This window comes from Rhinoderma darwinii, unplaced genomic scaffold (assembly GCF_050947455.1).
Source record: "Rhinoderma darwinii isolate aRhiDar2 unplaced genomic scaffold, aRhiDar2.hap1 Scaffold_3994, whole genome shotgun sequence".
Lineage (NCBI taxonomy): Eukaryota > Metazoa > Chordata > Amphibia > Anura > Rhinodermatidae > Rhinoderma > Rhinoderma darwinii.
The window spans coordinates 30760-55566 of record NW_027463594.1 but is presented as its reverse complement, the minus strand read 5'-3'; the positions used below and the strand labels follow the sequence as shown (position 1 = coordinate 55566).

Sequence of the window (24807 nt, the reverse complement as noted above, 5' to 3'; positions counted from 1 at the left end):
CCCTGGTGGGACTAAAAAAAAAAATGTAAAACAGTTAAATAAAGTTTGTGAAAAAAAAATAAATAATAATTCGACAATTTTTTTCCAATATAAGACATACCCCGAAAGTAAGACATAGTGGGGCTTTTGGGGATAAAAAGAAAGTAAGACACTGTCTTACTTTCGGGGAAACACGGGTAAGAAGTGATACAAATACTTGGTAAAATACAACTTTTTGTCTCCATAGACTTCCCAGCTCCACCCTTACTTGTGTCCCACATTACAAGCATCTTTTTCATAGCCTCCAGTAATATTTTACAAGTCTGCGATTACCACTCCTCTCATTAACAAAACTCCTTTCAGTAATTTAATTTGACACGCATATATTTCCACAATACAAACCGTAGTCAGGTTTATGTAATTCTTGCTTTTTTCATTAGCGAATTAGCCTAATTCATTTAAACTAACCACATACACACTTTTATGGTCAGGAAATACAATTTTCAGTGGAATGCACTTAATCTTCGACCTTGAGGTATTTTCCAGCTGGTTGAAGAAATCTAAGCTAATTTTTGGGGATTTATTTCAATGTAGGTAGCCAGAATTTAGCATTTATTAAGCCTAGGCAACCTATGGAAGTCATCGATAGGAGTAGACTAGAAGGTTTTGAAGAACCCAACACGTGTGTTAATAGTGGTCAACCATATAAAAGGTTTCCTTTCATGGTGTATACAGCCTGTGACATGTAAGATATTATTTTTGGGCTCGATACAGTAAATTATTTTATAGTCCATGAATCCTGATCATCTTAAAGTCTGCAAGACAATCTAGAATCTCAGAAAGTCCAGCAGGAGAAGACTGAGAAGAGGTTAGCAATTATGAGATTTCGGTTATCAAGGGTCTAGTAGCTATAGGGGGTGCATAGGCCGCAGTCGCACGCGGGCCTTGATACCTGAAGGGGTGCAAAGGCGTCTTTGCCATATAAGAAGACACCAGTGTTATAAATGGTACATGGTAGGTACAGGACCCTGTTACAGTTTTTGCAATGGAGCCGTTATGACTAGGATATTTTGTTGTCTATTTTGGCCTGTCTTCTTGAAAAAAGGAAGAGAACACGTCTCAAAAACAACCCATTACGAGTTGTAATAGAGGCCATATTAAGCAACATACAAAATAAATGAAAGCATGGGAGAGGAATAACATTTGGCTAGTATAAGTAATATGTTACCATCCATGCTGTCTGTACTGGAAGGCCACAAATGGTTGCGAACATCCATTATATTGTCACCAGCCATCTAGGGTCACCGTTGTAGAGGTAGAGATGGACATTGTATTTTTGAAGGGATTGTCTCATGCAGACAACCCTGGTCCACATGCCTTGTTAGGACATATGGATGTTATTGTCTCCTGTTTGGGACCTGTCTCAAAGAGCCAGAATGGAGTTTCCAAACTGGTGGACTTGAGCCATCATTCATTTATGGCCCAAGGATTATGGGGTTGTCTGTTTTTGATAATCCCTTTTTTTAGAAGTGTTTCTCAGAAATAAGATGATCAAAGGGTGTTCCAGTTCTGGGACCCCTAGCGATCAACTAATCTGCAGGGAAACCGGGCAACAATTGTTCAATTTCCCTGCAGTGCCACCACAGGACAAATTAAACATTACATGATGCCCATTTTAAACCAATGGACTGTCTCTGTGAGGCATGGACATACTGGGTCCTCCAGAGGGGATGGGAGACGCTCATAGTACCAACGTGATCTCCTTCCTGGCTAATTTATGAAACTTATGAACAAGTGGCAATGATGTTTTTCCAAAAACTCCTAATAGGTTTTTTTCAAATCTAACCCAGACAACTCCCCTAATTTTATGATCTATTTTCCTCTGAGCTAATAGTGTGGTAGGTTTGCTATTCTACAGATTTTACTAAAATAGAAATGCAATGCTGAAATACACCAGAAATGATTAAAAGAAATGTTAAAAGAAAACGACAACATTTTGGAAGTATTAAACTTTAGCTACGCATTTTACACTATTTATAAACTAGATTCATGTGGATTACTGGGATGAAGAAATTGTATTACATTAAAACATCTCATAACATTCTACCTTATTACAACCATCTCAGCTCTTCCTGACACAAGAAAATTGAAAGTATAGGATTTATTGGGAAAAGCGTAGTCTTGGCTGAGTTTTAATTAAAATGGAATAAAATTATGGCTTGTCTGCAATATTTCAGTGGTTCTTACAAATCTTAGTGTTGGGAACCCCAAAAATCAATTAAAAAGTTGACATCTTTAAATTACTGTATATTTTTTTCAAGTTACTTTTCTGAGGTCTAAAGTGGCTTTTAAAACATTCATGAAGCCAACATTGAAATATGCCATAAGATGTAAGAAGTCTAAAGTATGGCAAGATATTTTTTATCATGTCTATCAGGTTTTGTTCCCACTACCGTCATGACTTTCCTTCTTAAAGCATCCATAACCGGTAGGATGAATCTGTTTTCAAGCAATTGAAATGGCCACCGCTACATATACATACCTCCTCACGGCATCCATTTGTTCCAGGTCCGAGCCGCGTACCTCGCTATGTCAGGTCGGCTCGCGGCCTCCATCACAGCCGCTCTCCTTTTGCGCTTCCTAGTGTGCACTGACCCTTGCTGTCTTAAAGGGATAGTGCGCATCAAATATGCTACCCAGCTTGCCCTGGTTATAAAGGGACCACCCTTTTCCTTTACACTTTGCCTGAGCAATTAGCGATTCCCTGTATTATACATTGTAGGATTTGCTATGATTGACCTCTACTTGTTCATTTGACTATCTTTGCCTGCCCTGACCTTTTTCTTGTGACCCGTGACAAACCTCTATTGCCTGCCCTGACCTTTAGCTCTACCAACTGTGAGTGCCCACCTGCCCTGATTTATTCTATACCTGACCTCACATTTTGTTTGCTGATTTTCTGCTTTACCCGTTTATGTTGACTTTTGCCAAAGGAGACTGGGGATCACCGGCAGCAAAGTCCAGATCACTGTATAGGGCTTAAAGGGTGAATACCTCGGGTTCCCTTAGACTCTGCTCCCCGGTTTAGCCCCACATCAAATCTCTTGGTGATGCAGTAGGTTCACACCATCTTCTTTGGGCCCTGTTCATTATCCACGTGTCCCGTGACAGGAATCCCCAACATAAGTCAATGCGATCCATCATGTTTCCTTTGGGGTTCTGATGTTTTTGATGCCAAGAAAAGCGCCACAGACCATACAATCCTTGCCATTAAAAACACCCAACGGAACGGTCAAAAGTTTCACAGACCGCTCTATTCTCTGCCTGACCATAAAATGAACTGTGTGGCTTATAAATCACAGATACGAAGGTCCACAAATGTAACTATATATTCCTTCCTTACCACCAGGGATGTTACCATTAATACACCAGACCACCAGGGATGTTACCATTAATACGCTAGACCACCAGGGATGTTACCATTAATATACTAGACCACCAGGGATGTTACCATTAATACACAAGACTACCAGGGATGTTACCATTAATACACTAGACCACCAGGGATGTTACCATTAATACACTAGACCACCAGGGATGTTGCCATTAATAAACTAGACCACCAGGGATGTTACCATTAATATTCTAGATTTAAATGAACCTTATGACCACTTAGTATTTTGTTACGGTGGTATTATTTGGGCATTGACTTGCACTATTATGTGGGTGCTTTATACAAGTATTAATTTGGAAAGTACATTTTATTTGACATCTATAGGATGGTATTATGTGAGCACTTTATGGGAGTATTATTTGAATATGGTATAGATGGCCCTCAAAGGCCCTATGCCTCTTGCCCAGGGCCCCATTTTGTCTAAAACCAGCCCTGCACAGAATACATAATATAATGTAATGTAGAAGATGTGCCTAATCGATATGATAGGATACAATACAATATCAGACAGGGTCTCCTTGGGCCCACCAGAGGAGATGATCCTGAGGGCTCCTCCATCTATACAGAATATGTGCATGTCCACTTTAAATCTTTGTTGTTATCATCGTACACACAGGACACATCATCAATGAGATCTAATAGGTTATTACTGAATCATCCCATAAAAAATAGACCCTACTAACAAGTGATTGCTCCAAAGTCAACTCCAAATGGGATTGTCTTTTGCTGGATCATTGGGGCACATTACTGTGTCCAAGGCCCACCCGGCATCCCCTGGTGCCCTTGTGGGCCAGTCTGACCCGGATATGATGTGTCGGATTACTCCTACACAAACACCTTTGAGGTTATTCTTGTGGCTATATCTATGTCTCTTCTTTATATATGTCAAGCTTTTGTTTCTTTTTAACGTTAGAAGACAAGCACTTAAGAACATGACAGATGGTCATTGTCACCTCCTGGACTCGCTTACCCCCCACGGGAAGATATAGGACACAATAATAAATAGGATGTTTTTTTATAGTGATAGCAGATGCCCACTTGGTTACGCCAGACATAAGAAGGTTCAGGGTTTTAGGTTGCATCCGTAAGGAAGGGAAGGGCCGCATCAGAAGACCAAGCTTTCAGGCCTTACAAACAGAAGATGGATCTCTTGTAAAAGCCAAAAGCGGCTGCTCAGAAACCCAAGCTTTAAATATCACTGCTTGTCACTGGATATCCTTAATCTGATATCCTACAGAGCCACACTCTCTAATGTCTCTGTGTCGGAACAATCTCCTTAATCTCAGCGCAGGAAACCTGAGAAGTCGTCTCTGGAACAGAACAAACCGGCAAAGCCTATCCTGAAAACCTATCCTGACGTATGCAAAAAGGATATTTATGAATTTCTGCTGATAAATGGGTCCAGGAAAAATATTCCCTCAGTGCTCCTGTGCATTAGGCCTGGATTATTTCAGGTTGGGTTGTCTGTGTCACGGCAGATTTAGGAGCTGATTTTTAACACTGGGTGTTTTTGTGTGATTACATAAAGGTCAGAGACCTCGCCAGGCAGCCACCCGGGTTGTCAACCCAAATAAACACTCAAGGGTCTATTCATCAAAGGTTGACGCGCAATTTGCCCCATGATTTTGTGTATGTTTTTTTATGTGATGTTATAAGGGAGCGAGTTTATTTTTTCCTGTTGAAAATGGTTTATTGTACATATGATACAACTTTATATGCTTTATATGACATACAACCTGGAGGCGACATGTTTTTGCTTTTCTTAGAGAAGTTGATATAAACCATGGACACATTTGAAGGTTTCCATTTAATAGACATGTGATATAAGAAAAAAATGAGAACAGTAGCTATTAAACAAAATTAAAAGGATTTTACAGAAGTAGAAAAATATAGCTGATTTCTTGCAGAAACAGCGCTACTGCTGTCCACAGGTTGGGTGTGGCATTGCAGCTCAGTCCTATTCAATTTAATGGAACTCAGCTGCAATACCAGACACAATCTATGGACAGGCGTGGCACTGTTTCTGGGAAAGAAGCAGCCATGTTTTTCTACTTCTGTATAGACACTTTAAACTCTGGCCCGAAGACATAATTAGGCTCCGTTCACACTAGTGTTATGGCTTCTGGTATTACGGGAGTCATGAAAGCTATGACAGATCTGTTGTGTAATAGATCCTAACAGTCAGGCCCCATAGCAAATTAAAGGGGTTTTCCCAGAATCATGAATTATCACCGTATAGGTGATAATTTTTTGATCACAGGGGGCCCCACCGCTTGAACCAGGTAAGACCGTGAGATTGGGGGTCCCAAACTCCCCATTCCTCCTCACTGCTCAACCGCACTGAGGAGGACATTGAATGGAGCGGCATCTTGAACAAAGTCTATGGGAATGACGGAAACAGCAGAGTACAGCGCTCGACTGTTTCGGTCACTCTCATAGACAGTGATTGGAGCGGAGGACTCATGCTCGACCACCGTTCAACAACTCCTCACTGCAGGGGTTGCAGTGAGGAGGATTTGGGGGTTAATTATCCCCGATATTACGATCCTGTGGATACGTAATAATTTATTATTCTAGAAAAACACCCGGTCAATACGCAATTCTGTAATTGGTTGAGGCAGGGAGATTCTGAGCATCCTCAAGATTATGTCCAGAGGGAGTTCAGATTTGTCTTATCTACTCTTATAGGTGGTAATAATTTCAACGCTGTATGAACAGTGGTAGATCAGGACAGGTTTTCAGACCTTCACGTTAAAGGAACAATCTGAACAAGCTGATCTATTACATGCAGGGCCTGAGGGGGCGGGGAATGACACGTGCATTTACAGAACAACATAGAGAGGATATTTGTTTTTCATGTAAAATTATTTAGGTAATTAAAAAACTTGACTCACAAAGACAATCCCTTTAAATTGAGAGTCCGGCTCCTGACTTTTCTAACAATTTTGCCACAGAAACTGGCGCCAGGCAGACATTTCCCCCTGTAGTGGCCAAAGTAGTATTGCATGGTGATCATTTAAAGGGCTGTCCATGTAATACATAAGTGAGCCAAGCCCACCAGAGCAAGAGCCTCTGCTCTCCTCTCTGGTCCATAGGGGGGTCCCGAATAGCAACTCAGGCAACAGTTCTCATGAGATCCCCGAAATATTTGAAATAGCTTGTATAGGCAAAAAGAGTGGTGATGCCTGTAATGTTCTTGAAGACCATATGCACCTTGTTTGTTGGCACTGATCCCGGGAAACAGGAACGGTTGGCAGCTATGTGAGGTCTTGCTGGCATCTAACATAGACGTGCCTAAAGAAGACGTTTTTAAAGCCACAAAATATGGCAGTCAGATGTGGAATCATTTCCATAATGATGGTGGGGATACAGCGCGGTTTCACAATATGAGAATTGGAAGGATGAGGCTTCCTGTTGATGTTTCCTCTTGATTAATAAGATTGTGCATCCAAAATTATGCTGCCAAAAAAATGGTCATCATCCCAGATAGGGCGGACTCATAAAAGTATGAACATGCAAGAACACATGCTTTATAATAGCATGTAGACAGCATGTCTGCTTCCACCAACACACTGGCAGGCTTCTGGACTAGAAGAGCACACTGAGGGTTGTAGTTCCATCTGTATAGAATCAGGCTTAATTTTGCAATAATAAAAAACTTATATTAGGGCCCAACCACTTCAATTGTTCAAAATCTGTGACTGTGTCCTGGTCATGTGATGATCTCTCAGGTGCCTTGTTCGTTACAGTAGCTATCAGGGTTTTGTCATGTGACAAGCTGCGCACCTTGTGATTAACAAATCAGGACAGGTTTACAATGAAGGTTCGCATTCAGTGATTGCAAACAGAGATCTCGCGTGAATACACAAATAATAATTGCTAATGACATATCCTTTCATTATACAATGAATTCGCTTTTTTTTTGTTAAGTCTGGAATAGCAATTTAATGAGAGATGCACAGAATCAAGCAGCAATCAACTGTATCTCATATGAAGTGATGTCATCGCACCTGTGTAGTGACATCACTAATCCTCTCCAAGGTGTTCGAGATCTGTCTGCTTGTATAAAACTCAAAATATATTCTAAAACTGACCTGTCCACGTCTAAAACACACCCAGAAATGTCATACTTGTCATAAAGCTTAACCCCATTTTTGCAAGTTGCAAAGCATAGTGGTCAACCAGACTTTGAAAGTCCCAATGTCAAGAATCTGAGTAGGTTGAGATCAACCTACTAAGTAACAGCTCTCTGCTATCTTTCACGGAGCCCTTGACCAGATTTGGGACTAGAATTTAGTGGAGCCTTGTGTATACATTGAATTCAATAATAATATCACAGTATGCAGTAAGCTCCCCCTAGTGGCAGCTGCAGGCGCACAGAATTTTACAAATTATGTCTATGCAACTATGCCTGTGGAGATTTGTCTTTATGGGCAGTAATAAAGATATAATAAGAAATTAATCAGCACAGACCAATGTATACAGGGTTGGACTGGTCTCTGGAAGTTCAGACCATAAAATAATTGGGTCCCAAAGGTCCAGGAGAAGACAACCCCGTTTGGGGCTGTCTTGGGAGCCAATCATTTGTCACCAGTGGTGTAACTACCGCCGTAGAAGCCGTAGCGGCTGCTACGGGGCCCGCGGCATGAGGGGGCCCGTGTCGCCCGCCGGCACAGGCCCCCACCATGGCCGGAGGCTCCGCTTGCTGCCGCTATGGCTACTACAGCGCGACGCCACTAAACACTATGGCAGAGCAGGGAGGTATCTCCCCGCTCTGCCATTAAACAAAAGACATGTATCCCCTATCCACAGGATAGGGGATACATGTGTGATTGCTGGCATTGATAGGGAGAACGGGGGACTACGGCAGCTCCGTAGAAATGAATGGAGCGCCCGTCGCGCTTGTGCACATGCATGACCAGTGCTCCTTTCATTTTTATTGAGCTGCGCAGACGCCGGAAGTCAGAGATTAGTCATGGAGAACTTCGGGGGACTTTCGGTCCCCCGTTCTCCCTATTGCTGCCAGCGATCACACATATATCCCCTATCCTGTGGAGATACATGTCTTTTGTAGGACACACTGTAGGTTGGATTATTTTTGGGGGCTGCATGGCGTTACCTACAGGGGGGCTGTATAGCGTTACCTACAGGGGGGGACTATATAGCGTTACCTACAGGGGGGGGCTGTATAGCGTTACCTACAGGGGGCTGTATAGCGTTACCTACAGGGGGGGGGCTGTGTAGCGTTACCTACAGGGGGGGCTGTATGGCGTTATCTACAGAGGGAGCTGTATGGCGTTCTCTACAGTGGGGGCTGTATGGCTGTAAAAAAGGCACTATCTACAAGGGGGGGTTGCTATGGGGCCCAGTCTTTCCTAGTTACGCCCCTGTTTGTCACTAGAGTCAATTTCTTATGGGATGATTCACAAATAACCTATTAGACCTTATTGATGATACGCACATATCCGCACTGTGTGAACATAGCCTAATAATATCTGTCTGAAACAGGAGGGGTTTCCAAAATATTGCCTGGCCACTAACACAGCGGTCATCACTATTATCCAACAACCTTAGCAAAAAACATACAACAACCACAGCAAAATGATATGTCCCCTCGCTTCTCCCATAGTGATGAATACTCCTTCCTATGTCTGCCCTGTTCTAGAAAGAAATCTCTTCTTCTCCTTCCTGGAATATTCCGATCAGCCAAACCATTTCTTTAAACACAGCTGCATCATGCAAAGCAAGCAAACCACGTGGCCACATTGTGCAGCAAATTACGTTCTTGGCTTGTACTCAACATCCGTTTTGAGTTAGTAGATTGGCGATCCATCCCTTATGGGTTAATAACGCACTCCTGCATTTCTTTTGTTCACACGTCTGCAGTTATAAAACCATGTAATAAAAAATTCAGGAGCGAGGGCCGCTGTGCGCACAGCGTTGTCAATAAAACCTGCAGAATCCTGTCTCTAATGCACATTAAGAGAGAATTATACTATAGTTTCAACTTGTCCAATGCGAAAACTATTACACTGAAGATGCGGACTTCTCCATTTGGCACGAGCACTGTTTATAATATTATATTATTAATGCTGCTGCAGTGTTAAATCTCTGCTGAGGTTGCAGCCTTCCCTACAGGCTACACATAGCCCCATGCAGCTGAAAGGGACATAAATCCCGACATAGGGTCACGGGATGAGGGGGGTGTTGAGTTGACAGTTATGTTATGTAAACCAAATTCTAACATCTCCAGGTAATAGGATTGACTACATACAATGCAGATAGTTAATGGCCTGAACCAGTATTTAGGATGGCAAAAATGTATTTTCTATATACCTCATAAGCAGGGCTGTACTAATGTACCATATAGGCCAACTTGGCTTGTGTCTAAGGGCAGCATTACATTTATTAAAGGCCATGTACACCTTTTAAAGAGTGTTGTTTATTATAAAAATGTCTATCATTGTATTTGGTGCAACTTTCTAAGTACTTTCTTAAAAATTATTTTTACTTTTTGAGATACAGCTGCTTTGTATCCTGTATACAGAGTAGCTGTATCGTTCGTGGAATCCTGTACCTGTCAGATCCGCGGGACTGATGGGTTTAGTGTCAGCGAGTCCACGCAGGATTGAGCTGCTATCGATCACATCTAAGTTCATAACTTAGATGTGATAGATTACAGGTGGATCCAACGTGTCACAGACACGTAGGACCCGCTCACAGTGAAGACGGCAGGTCCGCGGGACTGACGGATTCAGGTCTTAGCAAAAGATACAGCTGCTCTGTATGCAGAACACAAATCTGCTGTAGCTGAAAAAGTAAAAATAATTTTTAATAAAAAATATTTAGAAAGTTGCATCAAACACACTGATACCAAAAATATCTAAATGTTGTATTGCTGTAATCGTGCTGACCCACAAAATAAACATCTAATTTTTACAGCACGGTGAACGCCGTAAAATGTCGCTATGTCGACGGAAAACCAATAAAAAGCTCTTGGAAGGCAGGGATGAAAAAACTAAAATGAAAAAACTAAAAAATGGCTAAGGGGTAAAGTGCAGGTGACATGTTATTTTCCCAAGTCAAGTATATCCTGACTAAAGTGCCTGGTAAGGGGCCCATGACCTTTAATGCCTGGGGGCCCCAGATCATTTTTAGTCCGCCTCTGAGTGAAGGTCTGTTAACAGGAACTTCCATTGATTTCCTGCAGAAACGAGTCCTGGCACTTGGGAAATTAATCTACTCCATCACCTTTGGTGGAAGACTTTTCGATTCTCAGACTGCTTGTATGGTCATTGTGCCACAATTATGGAAATTGGATTTGACTGAATGTTGGAACCCCTATTTTCAGAAAGAGGTCCCAGCACATGGACTACCACAGAGACGTAACTTGAAGCTCATGGGTCCTAATGCAGAATGTGTAACAGTGCCCCCTTGACCTTGCTATGAGCAGCTTTGACTTCTAGTTACGCCCCTGTTCCCTTGGGTTATAAATGGGTTGATAGATGTTCTTCCGAGAGAAAGCAACTAAGAACCTACTGCTTTTTCGACATGATATTACAGTCTATATTATGGCCACCTTATTCTTTCAATTGGAGGCTTTTTTTTATTTTTTTTTCTGGAGAGAACCCCATATTCGAGGGAGTCCAATCATGAATGACATGTCAGGTAGATACTTTTGAAGAAGTTTAATGACTATGATTCACATCTGTAGACTAGTCTCCAAATCTGAATGGATGGCTATCTACATACCAGTCAGTACAACACGGGCCACACAGCTCGTAGCCAAACTACATGCGTCATTTGTTATGGTTAGGTCGATAAAGTTGGGCTTTCTTGTTAAAAATTGACTTTCGGGGGAATATAAAACACATTGAAGGTGTTTTGTGGGGCTCTAGATCATCACATGGAGGTTATATTTAGGTTTCTATAATGGTAAGATCTATATGTTGAATTGTCATATAAGGGCATTAGTCATACCCTACTACAGTACCGACGACCATGATGAGCATCATTATTATTATTATTCATAATAGCAAGAAAACAAGCAAGGGTTAATGTTTGACTTTTCCACTTCAGGTGTTTTTAGTAAGGACATGCACAGTCTTAGAAGTTTATAGGTAATTTAAGTTGCGGGATTTTTGCATTGCAGGCTACCCTATGACTCCTATAAAAATCTATTCGGAGGCTGTTTCTAATAAACATTAAAGCATTTTCTCATGCCCCTGCAGTCCTATACTCTTATACTCATTAATCCTAATTGTGCCAGATTTTTCTAACAAACAACATAAAAGTCCTATTTAAAAGAATCTGGATAAAGTTTTGGTTTAATAAACACAATGTTTGCGCTTAGATTTGCCTTTAACCGTGAGAAAAAATGGGAAAGAATTGTGAGCAGAGCCGAAAATTACAAATTACACTAAATGCTATGTTACAGAGTTTTACAGCATCCATTTATCTTATTGGACATATTGTCACTATTGAGTGAATGAGGGATTATGGATAAGTAAAAAAAGTTTAAGTTTCAAAACATTGATTTTTGAGATACAGTGTGTATTTTTAATTTTTTGACAATTTTCAGTTGGTCAGACACTTAATGGGGATGTCCACTTTGAACAATGCGTTTTTGTTAGAAGTGTCCCCTAACCATAAGGGGGTCATGCTGCTGAAGCCCTCAGCGATCAGCTCTATTCTATGAGATAACCTAGCAACAAGCATTCAATTCCCCTGCAGTGTCTCCACAGGGGAAATTAAGCATTACACAGTACCCAATGAAATCAACGGTTATCCATGTAATGAATGGATGTACCAGGCCCTCCAGAGTGACAGATACTCTTTGTAGCCACTATCTACTCTGGCTACCTGATGATTCCAAACAAGGGACCCCCCTCTATTTACACCCCCTCTATTTACACTCCCTCTATTTACACACAATACAGTAGTACCAGACAACCCCTTGAAATGTAAACCTAATCTAAAAAATAAAATTCCACCTTTATCCTTGGTTAGAATTAGACGATAATGAGATTGATTCACACAAATTATATTACATTTATGAAATTAGTTTCTTATATTGAGAATGCCACTAGTTCCCTTCTACCAGGGAACTCATCAGGAAAAACGAATACACTGTGTTATGTCTAGAGCAGATCACGAGGGGGCGGAGCATGACACAGGGATTTTCTCTTTGATGTTCTTTGAACCACCCCCTGAGGCCGGGCACTAGGCATAACATAGTGTATTTGTTTTGCTTGTAGCAGGGGCGTAACTAGGAAAGACTGGGCCCCATAGCAAACTCTTGACCGCCCCCCCCCCCGGGTGCCACAAGCAGCCCCCCTTATAAATAGTGCCCCCTGTAGAATGTGCCATACAGCCCCCGCGTAGACAGTGCTATATAGCCCCGCCTATAGACAGTGTAACACCCCATTTGTAGTTAGCGCCCCCACCTCCCCCTTGTAGCTGTTTCAAAAAAAAAAAAACATACCACCCATCATCTCACTGCAGATCATACAGTGACTACAGTGCTGATTAAAGGCAGAATAAACATTTACATTAAGTGACTCACCGGTGATGTCTCAGATTCTAGTTCTTGTCTTCTCCCTCTGGTCCAGACATCTATGATGGATTTCTACCGCCCATGACCCATTTCTGCAGTTTTCCACTCAGATGTCTTCAGCTTCTCATTTTTAAAACATTTCTGCACCTATAAACAAAGTTAAAATTCTCAATACCTCTAAATATAATAAAGCACCATACACTGTGTCCCTGTGTAATGTCGGGGTAGGGAGACGGACAGGTGAGCCCTAATCTACCCGCCACTCAATCACTGCCTACTTGTACGGCCCGTCCTAGGCGACGGCGTACCACTGGGTGACGGTCCCTACGCTCAATAAGTTCACGACAGACAAACAGACAAGGGTACACAGAAGCTAAGGGAAATGGGGCAGTTGCCCACGGCAACACCGTGAGCAACAAGAGTAGTGAACGAGCCGAGTCAAACCAGGAGTGTACGAGGTACCAAACGCAGAGCAGGAGCGTAGTCAGTAAAGTCAGGGTCAATTTGAAGCAGAGGTCAATAGTACTAGCAGGAACAGCAGAGCCAGGAAACCAGACAGAATCACAGGCAAAGGAAGAGCAGGAAATGAAGGTATAAATAGACCGAGGGCGGGAGCTAGCGCCGTCTGGCCAGGCTGTGTTAGGTTCTCCCACTTGTCAGCCTACCAGCCTGAGTGGTAGCAGATCGAGTCACACTATCAGACCTAGGAGCAGATGCAGACTGATTAACCATGGGCGTCGACACAGAAGCTGTGTCTGGAAGATCTTTTACACCCTGATTATAATAGTACCATGCACTGTCACACACACACACACACACACACACACACACACACACACACACACCGTGCCACCTGTAGATAGTGCCCCCATAGCCCCCTGTAGATAGTGACCACCATAGAGCCTTTGTAGATAGTGACCTACATAGAAGCCCCTGTAGATAGTGTCCTACATAGAAGCCCCTGTATCAAGTGCCCACATATGGACTCCAGAGCTGCAAGGCAATAGTGCTAACCACTGAGCCACCGTGCTACCCTACATATAGCTTCCCCTATAGATAGTGCTCCACGTATAGCTCACCTCTGTAGATAGTGTCTCACATATAGCTCCCCCTGTATATAGTGTCCCACATATAGCCCACCCCTGTAGACTGTGCACTACATATAGCCACCCTGTTGCTAGTGCCCCACAGGTAACCCACCCCTGTATATAATGTCCCACATATAGCCCACCCCTATAGAAAGTACCCTAAAAAAATAGCTCCCCTGTAGATAGTGCTCTGCATATAGCCCACCCCTGTATAGTGTCTCACATATAGTGCCCCACATATAGACCTCCCTGTAGATAGTGCCCCACATCCCCACATATAGACCCCCCCTGTAGATAGTGGCCCACATATAGAGGCCCACATATAGAGCCCCCTGTATATAGTGGCCCACATATAGAGCCCCCTGTATATAGTGGCCCACATATAGCGGCCCACATATAGAGCCCCCTGTATATAGTGGCCCACATCCCCACATATAGACACCCCTGTACATTGTGCCCCACATTCCCACATACAGACCGCCCCTGTAGCAAGTGCCCCACATATAGACCCCCCTGTATATAGTGCCCCACATATAGAGCCCCCTGTATACAGTGGGCCACATATAGATCCCCCTGTATATAGTGGCCCACATATAGACGACCCCCCCTGTAGATAGAGCCCCCACTATAGATAATGCCACTCACAGTTTTATGAGAAAAAATATATAAACTTGACATACTCACATGATACCGTTCCCACGCTGTTCTCTGGCGATGCAGATCTGCTCTCTTCTGAGTGGATCTGCTGGAGCTGAACAAGCGTCGTCCAATGACACTGATTGGCAGGGCAGAATGACTTGCCCCGTCAATCAGCGCCTTTCAAGCATGGAAATGGCACGATGACGTCATCGCGCCGCTAGCCAATCAGCGTCATTGTAAGGCACTGGATGGTCGGACATGGAACATGCCCGGCCATTCAGTGCTAATGCATGTATTTGGCTGTCGCTAGCACCGGGGCCCCCTCCGGTGCTAGCGACACCTATAGGCATGAGAGGGCTGTGTCGCCCGGCCCATACTTGTTTGAGGCTCGGCTGCGCGGACCCCATAGTAGCGGCGCCACCGCTGTAGCAGCCATAACGGCTGCTAGCAGCGCCACCGTTAATATGGGGAGGGCGTGTCGGCTGGCAGGATGGGCCCCCTCAAGCCCCGGGCCCCGTAGCAGCTGCTACGGCTGCTTCCGCGGTAGTTACGCCACTGGCTTGGAGTGTTTCTTTAATACCCCTAATCATTTCAGAAAACCTGGACTTTGAAATTCACTTTAGTCTGACATTTAGTCTAACCAACTATCCCTTAAGGCAGCGATCTCAAACTTGTCGCTCTCCAGTTGTTATGAAACTATAACTCCCAGCATGCCCTGACAGCCGCAGGTAGTACTATGCTGGCAGTCAATCTGATACATACAGTATTTGATAATCGTGTCACTATCATCTGTGTTCTATAGAAACCTTGTGAAATCAATAATGTGACCCTATAACACCCTATAGGGTGACTCTATATAACAAAACCCCCTGATCATCAATAGAGAGCAATGGAATCATTAGCTGAAGACCTGTCATAGTAACAAGAACTGTTTGTAGATAACAAAAAAATATCTCATGTTATAATTCTGTAGAAAAATTCAACTTTCCTAATGTATATTTTATAAAGAATCTACTGTAAGTTATTACATTATTAATTACAAATTGAATCATGATCAAGAAGCTGACTCACAAGCCAGATCCCAGGCCAAAAATAGATGATGAAGAGAATATTACCTATATTTTGTGTAGTTATTTGCTCTAACCCTGGAAACCCAGTTTTGAGTCTGCATAGGTGGAAATCCTAGAAAAAAAATCTAGTTTCCCATGTGACCGGTCACCTGTAACCGTGATGTCTGCTGCCACTGATGTCTCTCGTAGGTTCCTGAATAAAATATCAGGCCGAATGTGTTGTACTGAATCTCCTTCAGGCTGTTTCCTGTAGATTATGTGCTATTACCAACCAATCTTCTCTTTCCCTCCCTGCAGTGGGCTGGAGTTTGTACACTGCCTGTGACATACATGCTGCTGCACAAGGCACAGTCTAAAGCCTCTCCTGTGCCTTAGGCTTACATCTGTGTCTCTTCGGCATTCTGCTCACAATTTGGAATTAATTATATAACTGATAAATGTGATCTAGCGATATGTGATGGCTGGGCAAGCCATGATGGGACATGTAGCTACTGAAGAACAAAAAGCCTAGTTACTGCTCTGTGTGGTGGGCATGATTTAATTTGTCTACTGAAGTATTTCTTTAACGTACAATAGCCATACAGTTTTTTTTATATTGAGATCTGTCCAACATTGACACAGTATCTAACTGATGTTGTACCTGTAGGAAATATTAAGAAACTGCTTCTTGTTGAATAAATATCCGGAGAGGCAGAGAATGTGTTTATTGAATGTAGCACCTTTATGGTCAGATGTCATAGATCTCCGGCTGGGAACCTAATTATGTCCATGCCTCCTATACAATTCTTACATGATCATATCACATACAGGTCATCTTGTTAGAAAGCCCAGCGACCCCTAATAATTGTTCCATCAAGCTTTGACACCTGAATGTTTCCAGACTTCTTCTTTGGTCTCCAGGCTTCTCCATATTATATTAATGATTTATGTAATTGCCTCCCAACATCTCATTGTGCTAAATCATATTCATCGGACGTATTCTCCAGACTTCAATTGTCTTTTGATTGAGCTGGTTCTTCTCATTTCTTCTTTAAAGAGGCTCTGTCACCAGATTTTGCAACCCCTATCTGCTATTGCAGCAGATAGGTGCTGCAATGTAGATTACAGTAACGTTTTTATTTTTAAAAAACTAGCATTTTTGGCCAAGTTATGACCATTTTTGTATTTATGCAAATGAGGCTTGCAAAAGTACAACTGGGCGTGTTTACAGTAAAAGTACAACTGGGCGTGTATTATGTGTGTACATCGGGGCGTTTTTACTTCTTTTACTAGCTGGGCGGTAGGAATGGGAGTGTATGATGCTGACAAATCAGCATCATCCACTTCTGTTCGTTAACACCCAGCTTCTGGCAGTGCAGACACACAGCGTGTTCTCGAGAGATCACGCTGTGACGTCACTCACTTCCTGCCCCAGGTCCTGCATCGTGTCGGCCACATCGGCACCAGAGGCTACAGTTGATTCTGCAGCAGCATCAGCGTTTGCAGGTAAGTAGCTACATCGACTTACCTGCAAACGCCGATGCTGCTGCAGAATCAACTGTAGCCTCTGGTGCCGATGTGTCCTCGCTCGTCCGACACGATGCAGGACCTGGGGCAGGAAGTGACGTCACAGCGTGATCTCTCGAGAACACGCTGTGTGTCTGCACTGCCAGAAGCTGGGCGTTCTGAAGAGAAGTGGATGATACTTCTCGTCAGAACGCCCAGCTAGTAAAAGAAGTAAAAACGTCCCGATGTACGCACATAATACACGCCCAGTTGTACTTTTACTTTAAACACGCCCAGTTGTACTTTTGCAAGCCTCATTTGCATAAATACAAAAATGGTCATAACGTGGCCAAAAATGCTCGTTTAAAAAAAATAAAAACGTTACTATAATCTACATTGCAGCGCCGATCTGCTGCAATAGCAGATAGGGGTTGCAAAATCTGGTGACAGAGCCTCTTTAAATGTTAGGCTTGGCTTAATACGTTCAATGATCTTCTTGTTGGATTTCCCTTCTATCCGTGGTGCTCTCAGAGGTCATTGCCAAAACCAAGTTTCAAAGACTTCCATCGCCGGGACAATCTATTAATATTGTTAAAAGCTAATGAACTGGGTCTTCCCATTGGGTCAATGATAGGAGGAGATATAGGGAGAAGTTATATGGAGTAATAGGAGGCGATATAGGGAGAAGATATATGGAGTAATAGGAGGAGATATATGGGAGGGTATATGGAGTAATAGGAGGAGATATAGAGAGAGGTTATATGGAGTAATAGGAGGGGATACAGGAGAGGATATATGGAGTAATAGGAGGAGATATAGGGAGATGTTATATGGTGTAATAGGAGGAGATATAGGGAGAGGTTATATGGAGTAATAGGAGGTGATATAGGGAGAGGTTATATGGAGTAATAGGAGGAGATATAGGGAGAGGTTATATGGAGTAATAGGAGGTGATATAGGGAGAGGTTATATGGAGTAATAGGAGGAGATATAGGGAGAGGTTATATGGAGTAATAGGAGGAGATATAGGGGAGGTTATATGGAGTAATAGGAGGAGATATAGGAGAGGTTATATGGAGTAATAGGAGGAGATATAGGAGAGGTTATATGGAGTAATAGGAGGTGATATAGGGAGAGGTTATATGGAGTAATAGGAGGAGATATAGGGAGAGATTATATGGAGTAATAGGAGGAGATATAGGGAGAGGTTATATGGAGTAATAGGAGGAGATATAGGGAGAGGTTATATGGAGTAATAGGAGGAGATATAGGGAGAGGTTATATGGAGTAATAGGAGGAGATATAGGGAGATATTATATGGAGTAATAGGAGGAGATATAGAGAGAGGTTATATGGAGTAATAGGAGGAGATATAGGAGAGGTTATATGGAGTAATAGGAGGAGATATAGGGAGAGGTTATATGGAGTAATAGGAGGAGATATAGGGAGAGGTTATATGGAGTAATAGGAGTAGATATAGGGAGAGGTTATATGGAGTAATAGGAGTAGATATAGGAGAAGTTATATGGAGTAATAGGAGGAGATATAAGGAGAGGTTATATGGAGTAATAGGAGTAGATATAGGAGAGGTTATATGGAGTAATAGGAGGAGATATAGGAGAGGTTATATGGAGTAATAGGAGGAGATATAGGGAGAGGTTATATGGAGTAATAGGAGGAGATATAGGGAGATATTATATGGAGTAATAGGAGGAGATATAGAGAGAGGTTATATGGAGTAATAGGAGGAGATATAGGAGAGGTTATATGGAGTAATAGGAGGAGATATAGGGAGATATTATATGGAGTAATAGGAGGAGATATAGGGAGAGGTTATATGGAGTAATAGGAGTAGATATAGGGAGAGGTTATATGGAGTAATAGGAGTAGATATAGGAGAAGTTATATGGAGTAATAGGAGGAGATATAAGGAGAGGTTATATGGAGTAATAGGAGTAGATATAGGAGAGGTTATATGGAGTAATAGGAGGAGATATAGGAGAGGTTATATGGAGTAATAGGAGGAGATATAGGGAGATATTATATGGAGTAATAGGAGGAGATATAGGGAGAGGTTATATGGAGTAATAGGAGTAGATATAGGAGAAGTTATATGGAGTAATAGGAGGAGATATAAGGAGAGGTTATATGGAGTAATAGGAGTAGATATAGGAGAGGTTATATGGAGTAATAGGAGGAGATATAGGAGAGGTTATATGGAGTAATAGGAGGAGATATAGGGAGATATTATATGGAGTAATAGGAGGGGATATAGGGGGAGATTTTATGTCCCCAACGTGTTCTAACCTCTTTAAAAGGTCATATGATAGCTCAGGCGCCATTTTCTTGGGGAATCCCTTGCCGTCTAATAGCGACGCTTCTGCAATTACGGATGGCTAAGAAAGCACATGAGTAGCCGTCCGCAATTTTGCACACGCACATAGACTTCTATGGGCGAGTTCATGCTGCATTTGCGGACAGGAATAGGAAATGTTCTATATTTTGAAGATAATTTCTACGGCCCGGAAACACATTCGCAAATATACAGAAAGGTGTCCGTGGAATATAGAAATGAATGGGTCTGCAGATTAGCCGTAATTACGAATCTTTAATTACGGATAAAAACTATCCCCCCCAAGAAAAAGACCTCAATAAATGATATACCCCAAAATTGTTTTTTATTAAAAAATATGACTCGTCATTGAAGGAAAAATAAAACAGTAATGGTCCATGAAATGCTGAAACATAACAATGATATTTTTTTTCCATGAATTGTGCTATTAATGTGCAAAAGTAGTAAAACATAAAAAATTTATACTTATTTGGTATCGCCGTAATTATATTGACCCAAAGAATAAAATAAACATGTTTGTCATGCAGCATGGTGAACGTGTAATGATGAAACTTAAAAATGGTGGAATTGTGAGGTTTTTTTTATCCATTCCCCTACAAATAAAACAAATTTTAAAGTTTCTTTATAATAACACATGCCTAAGAACGATGCCAATAAATACAACTGGTCCAGCAAAAAAAAAGTCCTCGTATGTCTACATCGACGGAAAAATTAAGAAGTTATGGCCCACAGAATGCAGTGATAAAAAAAATAGCTGTGTACTCAAGGCCCAAAATAAGTGTCCTAAAGGGGTTAAAGAGGCTCTGTCACCACATTATAAGTGCCCTGTCTCATACATAAGGAGATCAGCGCTGTAATGTAGGTGACAGTAATGCTTTTTATTTAGAAAAACGATCTATTTTTACCACTTTATGAGCGATTTTTAGCTTTATGCTAATGAGTTTCTTAATGCCCAAGTGGGCGTGTTTTTACTTTAGACCAAGTGGGCGTTGTACAAGAGTGTATGACGCTGACCAATCAGCATCATGCACTTCTGCCCATTCATTTACTCTGCAGATAGCGATATAGTTATGTGCAGCCTCATACACACACACTAACATTACTGCAGTGTCCTGATAATGATTATACATTACCTCCAGCCAGGACGTGATGTGTATTCAAAATCTTGACCACTTCTGAATCTTTTCTGTGAGATTACAGCAAGGCAAATGTAATCTCGTTTGAAATGACAGGTTACATCATAATCTCGCGAAATTACGCTTGCCTTGCAGTAAATCTCACAGAGACGCTACAGAAGTGACAGGATTCTGAATACACATCACGTCCTGGCTGGAGGTAATGTATATTCATTGTCATGACACTGCAGTAAAGTTACAGTGTGTTTATGTGACTGCACATAGCGATATAGCTATATCACTATGTGCAGAGTAAATGAATGGAGAGAAGTGCATGACGCTGATTGGTCACTGATTGGTCAGCGTCATACGCTCCTCTGTACAACGCCCACTTGGTCATATAGTAAAACACGCCCAGTTGTCCATTAAGAAACTCATTAGCATAAAGCTAAAAATCGCTCATAAAGAGGTAAAAATAGATTGTTTTTCTAAATAAAATTCACTGCTGTCACCTACATTACAGCGCCAATCTCCTTATATAGGAGATAGGGCACTTATAATGTGTTGACAGAGCCTCTTTAAGGACCCTGCACTGCAAGGAAGCAATGATAACCAATGTAATAAGTTACTATCAATACAATGAATAGCAGGAGATGTCCATTCTGGTCATATTTGTGACATCATCAGTACAGGCGACCATTGTTACCTCACTGCATGATGTCACAATGACTCATTCTATGGAAACTGGGGATCAGGGGGCAACTGCTCCGTCCAAGATAAGAAGATGAGTAGAGAAGACACAAGATAATTCATCAGCAATCCGGAACACTGGAAACAAAAAACACCATACACTCGACGCATGGCGGGGCGAGAACAAAATGGCACCTGGGGCCGTGGCTTATACACACGGTAATAGGAGGTTCTGCTCTTTACTTTCAGGTTTTGGAGACAATAAAATTAGGAGGAAAATCTGCCGCCATTATGCCACCAATCTCCAAACATTTAGGTATGTACATAATGTATACTTTCATTTAATCTGAAAATTTAGGATATAGGCGGGAGTTATACATTACGGCCCAGGTTTACTAAGCAGGTTTTACCAGTTTTTTTGTGTAATCAGAGCCAAACAAATTCACAAAAGTGATGGGCAACAAATTTGGTCACTTGCCAAAATTAAAAAGTAACAAGAAAAGTGGTCGTAGTTTCCAGGAGACGACGCTTAATCCGCATTTATTAAAGCAAACTACATTAAAATGGCGCAAATTTTTCCCTTATTATTTCATTGCAGGGAGGAGATCTGGATGGCGGCTGAAGATGACAAGAACTGTGAGATTCATCAAAATCGTATGTAACGAGACAATTCTTTAATTTTACATTTGGCGCTTCTGATATCATAACACACGGATTATACAGGTCAAGGTAAATATGTAGAATCAATGCGTTATGACTTTAGCAAGAGCCTTGTTTGATGTCCTCCTATAACTCCTCCGTGTCACACATGCAAAGACTCCTTAAAAGTTATGCCACAGCAAAAGTCCTTCATGACCATAAAACACCTCCAGGAGGAGGTTAATAAAATGGGTCTAACAGGGAACAATGTTTTCCCAAAGTTCGAAGAAAAGACCGAACGTCTAACGAATGCAATTTACAGTGAGCGCCTGTGACTTACTGGTCAATAGCTGGCCTCAGAAACAGCCAGAGAAGTCAAAGAAAGTGCTTCTGAACCGGCTGCCAGGCGCAGAAACGAATGCAAACAAGATCAAGCGCCTATGACTTACGGGTCAATAGCTAGCCTCAAAAACAGCCAGAGAAGTCAAAGACTATGCTTCTGGACTGTCTGCCAGGCGCAGAAACTAATGCAATTTACAGCGAGCGCCTATGACTTACTGGTCAATAGCTGGCCTCAGAAACAGCCAGAGAAGTCAAAGAAAGTGCTTCTGAACCGGCTGCCAGGCGCAGTCTGCATGTTACAGGTGACCTAGAAGGAGAAGCAAAACTCCAGGAGGGAGGACATCAAATGTGCCAAAAATGGCTTCCAGACCAAAGGCCTAATCCCTGCCCTCCTGGGATGGCCATTTGCTTTATACCACATAAAGGACCTGGTATAATACAAATGGCCGTCTCCTGTGACATAGGAGGGCAGTGTTCTCTTTCTCTTTCACAGCTGAGATGACCATAATCCTGCTGTGATCTTCAGAGTCCGATCAGTAGAGGTGCGGCCGGCATGATACCGGGACATCGAGGACAACAACCGGATTGGACAACTTCTCTTTCTCTTTCACAGCTGAGATGACCATAGTCATGCTGTGATCTCCAAAGTCCGATCAGTAGAGGAGCGGCCGGCATGATACCGGGACATCGAGGACAACAGTTGGGATTGGACAACTTCTGGATATGCCGTATACGTAATGATATCAGTTACTATATAATACAATGTCAATAGCTATCAATGAGATGTGTTTAGTTAGTTGCATTACAAGCTCTGATCCTGGGTTCTCGGACTGATCGCCTTTTCTCGGGGTCAACAAGGAATTTTCCCCTGTGGCACAAATTGGCTAAAAGTGCGCAGGGTTTTTGCCTTCTTCTGGATCAGTAGCTTTAGTTAGGAATTTTCGTTAAATAAATTGTATTTTAGAAATGAAAGTTCTGTCTCCACGTCATTTCTCAATATTATATAGCCGGTCAGGTATTAGTATATATTATGATAATCCAATATGGCTGTATCCATGATGTATTGGATAATATACACATACAGAAGAGATATACATTATATGAGCCATATAAATGATACCACTTTAGAGGACACTAAAGGTAGAAAATACATAAAAATAAAAACAATCCACTTGGCCCTATTTTGTCTGAGAAATTCTTCCGTGTGAGTCCTAGATCAGACATTTTCCGCTCCTCCTTCTCACAAGTCTGTTGATGTATACAGACGCTGGTTATATAAGAAGACCCCCCCCCCCCCCACTGCCCTGTCTGCAATATGAGATCAAGAAAGTTAAGCCCCACCCTTTCTCTAAGCCACACCCTCAGCCGTCTACCAGCTAACATGGAAGCGATCAGGTGGAACACGAAGAGGTTGTCGAGGTTGCTGAGAACCCCAGCGATCAGCTGTAATCCATGGAGGAACCCAGAAGCAAGTGTTTGATTTCACTGCAGCGCCACCACCGCAGGGGAAATAAAGAATTACACAGAGGAACTCTATAGGCTTTCGGTGTAATGCATGGACGTGCGGATCCTCCAAATTGTCTAAAGTTATTTCAATTCCTCACCATTTTCATGGCCATACATGATCTGAACAGCGTTTTAATATTTTTTCTATTGAATATGCAGGTTATTAAAAGGGCCACACCCTACAAGATAACTAATACAAAGGGAATTATGTTCCTTATAGAAAATTATTTTCACTTTTGCAGATGTCATTACTACATTGTTGTATTTGTTTTCTCTCAAAAATCTTCAGTTTATTTAGGAAAAAACTATTACAAATGTAAAGCACGTCCTAAATCCGTATCAACCAATGGAACAACTTTCTATATATGGGAAATTACTCTTTTAGTAACATGACCAATAGTTCTTAACCCCTTCCCAGGCTCCTGCTGAAACCTTCAATCTCAGCCGTTTAACCCATTAAATGCTGCTGTCAATAGTGACCGCGGCATTTAAATCTTTTGACAGAGGACGGGAGCTCCCTCTGTCACCCTTCAGCGGCCCGCGAATCAGATCGCCGGCCGCCGATGGGTTGCCATTGCAGCCGGGGGTCTAATAAACCCCCCAGGTCTGCCCCTGCCCTGGCTGTATGCCTATTAGGCCGTGCCAGAGGCATGGCCTAATAGATTGCCTGTCAGTTTTACGCTGACAGGCAATAATGCTTTGGTATACTAAATACAACAAAGCATTATATCTGTGATCAGAAGATCGCATGGTGAAGTCCCCTAGTGGGACTTAAAAAAATAATTAAAAACAGTTAAATAAAGTTTTTTAAATAATTAAAAAAAAACCTGAACAGTAAAAATAAAATAAAACCATTTTTTTTCTGCAAAAACTGTTTTTATTTAATAAAGT

The 24807-nt window shown here is 42.0% G+C and overlaps 1 long non-coding RNA gene across 1 annotated transcript; it reads left to right on the top strand.

The window, feature by feature from the left end:
- Nucleotides 1–21500: 21500 nt before the first annotated feature.
- LOC142708502 (uncharacterized) lies at nucleotides 21501–23382 on the top strand. The gene is made up of 2 exons (XR_012868829.1): nucleotides 21501–21745; nucleotides 22028–23382. It is a non-coding gene; the product is annotated as an uncharacterized LOC142708502 (long non-coding RNA).
- Nucleotides 23383–24807: the final 1425 nt, after the last annotated feature.